The sequence below is a fragment of the Vespa velutina genome, chromosome 1, assembly GCF_912470025.1.
Source record: "Vespa velutina chromosome 1, iVesVel2.1, whole genome shotgun sequence".
In the NCBI taxonomy this organism is placed as follows: Eukaryota; Metazoa; Arthropoda; class Insecta; order Hymenoptera; family Vespidae; genus Vespa; species Vespa velutina.
The window spans coordinates 15,591,396-15,598,895 of NC_062188.1; the positions used below are offsets into that span (position 1 = coordinate 15,591,396).

Genomic DNA, 7,500 nt, shown 5'->3' on the forward strand with positions numbered 1-7,500 from the left:
AACTTTTTTGAGACCTGTTGATGATACCAATGAACCTGAAGGAAAAATAAAAGAGATTGATGCTCTTGATCGAGCCGATCGATATCGATCGATCGATCGATCGATCGATCGTCTCTTTATATACTTTCCTTCTTTCTTTTCTTTCTTTCTTTCTTTCTTTCTTTCCTTCTTTTTTTCTTTTTTTTTTTTTTCCTCTTTCTCGTAAAACAAACCGAAATAATTCTGAATATCGTTTATGCCCGGCGAATCGCGAAAGTTAATTCCACGAGTAGAACGACAAAGCGAGCGCAGGTAAGAAAGGTTTTCGAACAACTACGTGCCGGTCAGAAGGCGGCGTGTCTTTCTCCCCTGCATCGTGCATCAGGAGCTCGTGGAGAGGGAAATGGCGAAACGGATGGTAGGAGGTGGAATATAGCTGCCGTTGACTGTAAAAGGGAGAGGCGAAGAGAACGTAATAGATTCGAGATCCACGGTCCTCTCGTGGATCAAGATCAAGACCGGGTCCCCGCGGCGGCGGCGGCGGCGGCGGCATCCATCGAAGTTCACCGAGAGAAAGAGGAAAGAAAAAAGAAAAAGAGAGAGAGAAGAGAGATTAGAATAGAGGGATAGGGGAAAGGGGAGGAGGAGAGGAATAGGAGGAAGGCGGCACGCGCGAATATCCATCTCTTCTCCATCTTCATTCGATTTCACGTTCTTCGGTTCAATGAGAAACATATAAAAAAAAAAAAAAAAAAAAAAAAAAAAGAAAAGAAAGGTTCGATGAAGAATTATTACGCGCCTTCGTTTAAGATTATTTTCATTATCCGACAAAAAAATCGATTGTTCGTTCTCGTTTAAATAAAAAAACGCATAACTATTTTTCAATTATCTTAAATTATTTTTTTATCTCGTACGCTTGAAAGAAAGTTGAGTAATATCGTCGAGTTGTTTTTCTTTTCTTTTTTTCTTTCTTTCTTTCTTTTTTCCATTTTTTTTTTCTTTCTTTCTTTCTTTCTTTTTTAATATTTCATTATACAAAACTCACGATCTAAGAGTAGTAATTTTATTAACAACGTTTCTCAGTAAATGCAATAATCGAGAAAAGTGCGTATTCTTTAGTCACCCCTTCGACTTAACAGTCAATTGATTCCCCTGTTCACCGACCTAACGTTCATAGCTAAAGCAACAGGTGTTCGTCAACCGCCGTCATGCGTTAACTGCACGAACGAGACGAGTTGCATTTCGCATCGTTGCTTCGTTATTTTTCCTTTCTCCCCTTATGTTTCTTCGAACCATCGTGAATTCTCCCGCGCAAACTATGTCTCGTTATTCTCGATAAAATGATTTTTTTTTTCTTTGTAAGAAATCGACGGAAAGAAAGAGAAAAAAAAAAAAAGAAAGAAAAAGAAAGAAGAAAAGAAAAAACCTATCATAAAATAATGCGCTCGATCCCTTGACCGCTTTTGATCTACAATTCCCAATGATCAACCTTGCTGTACGGCGCTCTATTAATGGAACAAACACAACGAATTTATTGTCAGCTGCAAGGTTCTACTTCCTTTTCGCGCTTTCGAGCGTGGCCACGTGTCTTACGTTTCTCACTGCGGTTAGCCTCGAGCTCGATATCCTGTCATTGTAACTCGAGCTTCGTCCTCTTGTTTTAACTTAGACGACATCTCGATCTCATCGCAGACTGGGACTCTCTAAACCGTAAAAAAATAAAAGAAAAGAAAGAAAAAAAAAAAAAAGAAAAAACAATGATACTAATATTCGAAAGAAAGAAATTCTTAATGTCTTAATATTTTACGAAACTTTCTCCGTGAATTGAGTTATAAGATATAAAATAAAAAAAAATAAAAAAAATATATATATATATATAATTTGTCAAGCGATTTTAAACCAGACGATTTTAGAAAGTATCGACTGTAACCTTTAAGAACCTATCAAAGAATTACATCCTTGAAATCATCTTATATCTGTGAAACGTAATAAATTTTTCTTATTCATTTGAACATTTCACGTGTTCGTGACAAACACTAAAAACTCAGTCGTAAGATAATAATCCTGATCGAAAATCCTGAGAGGCATCACCGACGACTATTTTTGCGAAGCTCATGAATACAGGTCAAGATCACGTGAAAGGCAAACGACGTTAACGCCAAATGGTCTTTCATTTATCTCTATAAAACCTCGTTCACCTCTTTGAGAATCTGACTATTGTTTAGTGACTCGACTCTAATTACTCGACCGTTGGCCTTCGAAAATTATTAAAAAAAAAGAAAAAAAAAAAAATATACCTGATGTTCCTCAAAGGACGATCATTTAAAATCGTAGATATTTGTAGGTCGTTCGTACCTACAAATTTGGCATCGACCAACCATGATTATTATTGCGATAATTATACTCTGCGTAAGGAACCGTTAAGAAAATAACAAATTTTTTCCAACGAAGAATAACGTATGTACCTAATAAAGACAGAAAGAACACGTATGTATATGGATATATATATATATATATATATATATATATATATATATATATATTGGGTATTGGATATCCAATTAATCACAACGAGATCGTTACCTGATCCTTTAATAAGTTATATATTGTTTGGAGATTTACAGGTGAACATTAATGGTAACAACACCTATGTGGGATTCTTCTTTGCGAAACAGCCTCCTGTCGGCTGTCCGGCAACGTTACAAATGTATTTCGTAATGTGTTTGATACATTATTCATCGCCCATTATTGGTAAACTTCGATCCTATACATACAATCGTAGCGATATTTATGTTGACGCGTAAACTTATCACAAATTTTTATGTATTGTATTTTATTCTTTTTTTTGTTTTTTCGTTTTTTTTTGTTTTTTTTTTTTTTTTTTTTTTTTTTTTTTTTTTTTTTTTTTTTTTTTACTTTTTTACGTGCAACGGCGATTTCTAATCGTTGATTGTTAATCAACGGAACTTAAAGCTATTGTTTAAAAATTTGAATTTCAAATAAAGTATCGTTAACGAATAATAAGTCGAGACAGATATTATTGGCTCAAATATCTTTTATGCTTCATCGACTTATAAGTTCAAATCGTTATATATAAAAATGATATATATATATATATATATATATATATATATATATATATATATATATATATACACATATATGTATATATAGTACAATAAAAGTAGATACTGATTTCTATTAATCGCATTGACACATTAAACGTAATTATTAAAATATTGCGTTATAATTTTTTATTCACGCACGTCGTCCTCCGAAAAAAAAATGATTAAAAATCTTTGTCTCATCAACATAAATACCGGGCCGGCTGTACAATAAACGGATATACAAAACATCGTATCGTACAAAATAGTAGCATTAATATCACCGTCAGTTTCGTTCCCACGCGTTCCTTTCCCTTGTGTATACGGTAACAACAATATTGAAATTGTTATCGTGCAAACGATTTGTCCGTATGCTTCAGCTACGTTTCGAGGTAAGTGTGGTAAATGTTTGTATTTATGCGAAAACATCCCTTTTTTCCCCCTACATTCTCCTCCCTACCCGATCTCTTTAGGCTACGCGATAACGTGAAATTTTATTTTTGTTTTCCAAATCGTCTAAATCGCGTTTGCTAAAATTCCAATCGAATCAATTAAACGAACGGACTATTTCTTTCTTTTTTTTTTTTTTTTTTTTTTTTTTTTTTTTTTAAGTACACGTTCACATGTTATAACACCAAAAGTTGTCAAAATAAGATTTTTGTTAAATCGGAAAACGATTATCGCGATACGATGATAATTTAAAGATAGTTTATCGCTTAATTCACGGGAAATAGCATCAGCTCGTTTTTTTTAATTATATAGTCAATAATGTCGTACCGTACCGAGGGACTATAATGAAGGTTACAATAAAAAGTATAATAAAGATTGCTTTTGTATATATCTATGTTTGTATATACAAGTCTAAGTATTTGTTAGATAGAACGGTGACTTTTTGTTATCCTCTATCGTAATGATAACATGGAAAAAAAAACGGAAAAAGTAAGGAGGTATAAACGGGAGTTTGCGGTAAAAAAAAGAAGCTCGATTGGTTGGTTTTATTAGAGAGCAGAAGAGATAACCGAAGAAAAACGTGAATGTTCTGAGTGTACTGTGATCCAAGTTTTATTAAACAAATTAAATACAAAAGACTCCCTTGTATTTGCTTTTACTCCCGTGATCGTCGTCGTCGTCGTCGTCGTCGTACTCTCCTCGATTTATATATATATACATATATATACACATATATATATATATATATATATATATATATATATATAAAATAATTAAAGCAACGTAATAAGAGGCGGACATAAATAATTAAAAAAAAAAAAAAGAAAAAAAAAAAGAGAAAAGAAAAGAGAGAAGGGGGCTATAAAAATGAGGAGTTTGTTGTGGGAATTTTGGGGAGATAACATAAAAAGTTTTTTTTTCTTTTTTTTGTTTTTTTTTTTCGTTTTTTTTTTTTTTTTTTTTTTTTTTAATGCAAACCCCCTTCAAATAAAAATGGTTTCTTTATCTTTCGTTACGACAAATAAAAAAGATTTGAAGCGAGACGGATTTTCGAGATTAACCTTAGCTATTTGTGAGAACAATGAGGATTCCGTTTCTTTTTAATCTCCAACAGAATCGTTTAAGATAATTGCGCGCGTTTTTCTTAATCATATTCTCCCAATTTATATGTACGAGAAAGAAAAAGCATTTGAATCGTTTCGATAAAAATCACTTTTTTCTTCGAATTTTCAAATTACAATTTCTCAATTATATTTTTTTCTTTTTCTTCTTTTTTTCTTTTTCTTCTTTTTTTCTTTTTCTTTTCTTTTTCTTTTTTTTTTTTTATCGTCTCGCGTTAAAGCTTGTTCGGGGAAAAAAAAGAAAAGAAAAAGAAAAAAAGAAGGAAAAAAGAAAGAGGAAATTTCTTAAATGCATTTGGAATGAGAACGGGAAAGTTGCAGCTACTGTGCCTTTGCCAGTAGAGAAAGAGGAAGAGCAAAGTATAGTTCATATATGCTTATTAAATACATACATACATACATACATACATACATACATATATGTATATTTAAACATACTTATACGTATGTACATACACACACACATATATATATATATATATGTACGTATGAAAGGAGCGTGTTAGCGCGTAAGAAAAAAACAGAATTATCTTGAATTTTTGTTTTCTTTTGTTGTGTTTTTCTTTTTTTTTTTTTTTTTTGTTCTATTCTAAAACCGTCTCCGTCCGCGTTATTCTCCTTTTCTTTTTCTTTTTTCCTTTCTTCTCCCTCTTCTTTTTTTCTTCTTCCGAACGCCATAATTACGAAGAATCTTATTTTAACGATGGACACGTTTAAGAATTCTTTCAAGAACGTTGAATAATAATAATAATAATAATAATATTAATAATAATAATAATAATAATATTTTAAAAGTTTTGTTTGCGTCTGCATGTATGAGTGTACGTATACGTGTATGTACGTGTATTAAGATATGTACAAAGTATATATATATATATATAAATATATATATATATATATATATATATATGTATATTATATTTTTTTCCCGAGGAATCAAGTCGATTAATATGGCCGTCTTGATTTCTCGGGGGCGATCGAAGAAAAAAACGCGTCGAAGAGTAACACAGTCCTTGTGGATATCGAATGAATGTCTTTTCGTAAAAAAAGAAGAAAAAAAAAGAGAAAGGTAAGATGGAGGGAGGGAGAGAGAGAGAGAGAGAGAGAGAGAGAGAGTCGTTAAATACTTGGAAAACCGTAACGTTGCGTATGATAAATCGAACGAGAAAAAATATTAAGTTTGCGGGAAAATGGAAAAATGGAAGGAAAATGATATCACGATGAATGCGATAAGAAGACGAGAAAAAAAAAAATTGGAATGTCAATAGTTGATGACGGAAATTCGAGGATCCAAGAAAGCACTGTGTTCCTCTTTGGAACGTCCTCGTTCCGCGTTTGACAGACAATCGCAAAACGGTGCCTTCAATATTTTAGGCCCTTTTTTTGCTTGATAAGCGCATATTATTATGTCACCTATGCATAAAATTACGCTTTTCTCTTAATACTCGTCGAAAGGAGGTCGCGAGTCTAAGTGCAAGTGGGCGAGAATATATCGATATCTATATATATATATATAGACTGATAGCGATAGTCGTACCGACGAAACAAACGATTTCGTTTGAAAATTTCGCTCCTCGATCGAATTTCTTGCGCTTTTTCATCTCTTATTATCTCTAGATGTCTGTCTATATTTAAGGTACGATCCGAATAATGAAAAATTAAATTAACTTTAATTCTATCTATATTATTTATTGATTTTTATTTTGTCATTCGAGCCATCAATTTCAACGAAAAATTTGTTGTTAAGTAACGTTGAATAAATTCGAATAAAAATAAATGATAATATTCTCCCCCCCCCCCCCCCCTCTCTCTCTCTCTCTCTCTCACTCTCTCTCTCTCTCTTTTCAAAGTTTTAAAAGATTCAACGATATCGATTAAAAAAAAAAAAAAAAAAAAAAAATAATAATAATATCCTCTTGAAAATATTTTCAAATACAATAAACGATTTATCTTTCACAATTACAAATACGACGATACTTCCTTCTATACGCGAAAATGTTATATGAAAAATTTACGAAACCACTCGTATTATGACCGTGAAAGTAAAAGCAATCGCACGCACATTTATCATCGATCGTACTCTCGATCCCACTTGTTTAAATGTTCACCTTCTTTTTGTTTGTTTGTTTGTTTGTTTGTTAAGAAAGTTCTTTGTACTTGATCGCGCCAACGCTAAAAATTCAACGTATCTCAGGCGGTAAAATTGGACTTCCATATTAACCTTAGGAAATGTATAATAACTATAATAATAATAATTAATAATTAATAATTAATAATAATAATAATAATAATAATAATAGTAATAATAATAATAATTATAATAATAATAATTAATGTCCCCTTGTGTGTGTTGGGCGTGTACGTATGTACGGAGCACGAACTACATATCGAAAGTCTAACAAAGCATTAAATCTAAAAGTTCGCTTTTTCGGAACGTCGAACCTTCGAAACTCGGCGTCCGCGATAATACAATAATAATTCGATAAAGTCGATAGAGAAAAATGTTGAAACTTTAAAAGTTATCTTCTTTAGCTTATAAACCTTGTTAATTATTACAAGTTGAGAATATTTCGCGCATATATATATATATATATATATATATATATATATATATATATCGCCAGACACGAGAGAATCCGTTAGACTTGGAAGAGTAGGAAGGTCATCGATCTTAAGGATTTCGAACGATAAGCTTACACGATATATATCTCTATCTCATTTTCAAAATTTCTTTTCTTTCATCTTTTTCATTTTTTTTTTCCTCGTCCTCTCGCGTCGTCGTCCTTCTTCGACTAATGTCTACGTAAAGTCTAAACGCTATTTACACCAACTTATTCGTCTATATT

The 7,500-nt window shown here is 31.9% G+C and overlaps 1 protein-coding gene across 18 annotated transcripts in view; it reads right to left on the reverse strand.

Annotated features, from left to right (window-relative positions):
* Window positions 1-2,555: 2,555 nt before the first annotated feature.
* Window positions 2,556-7,500, reverse strand: part of LOC124953618 (rap guanine nucleotide exchange factor 2-like) — a 131,704-nt gene continuing 126,759 nt past the window's right edge. For all 18 annotated transcript variants that reach the window (XR_007102281.1, XM_047505254.1, XM_047505322.1 and 15 more), the window contains one exon: window positions 2,556-7,500. This exon is cut by the window's right edge and continues 1,313 nt beyond it. The gene's annotated coding sequence lies outside the window, so the exon portion shown is untranslated.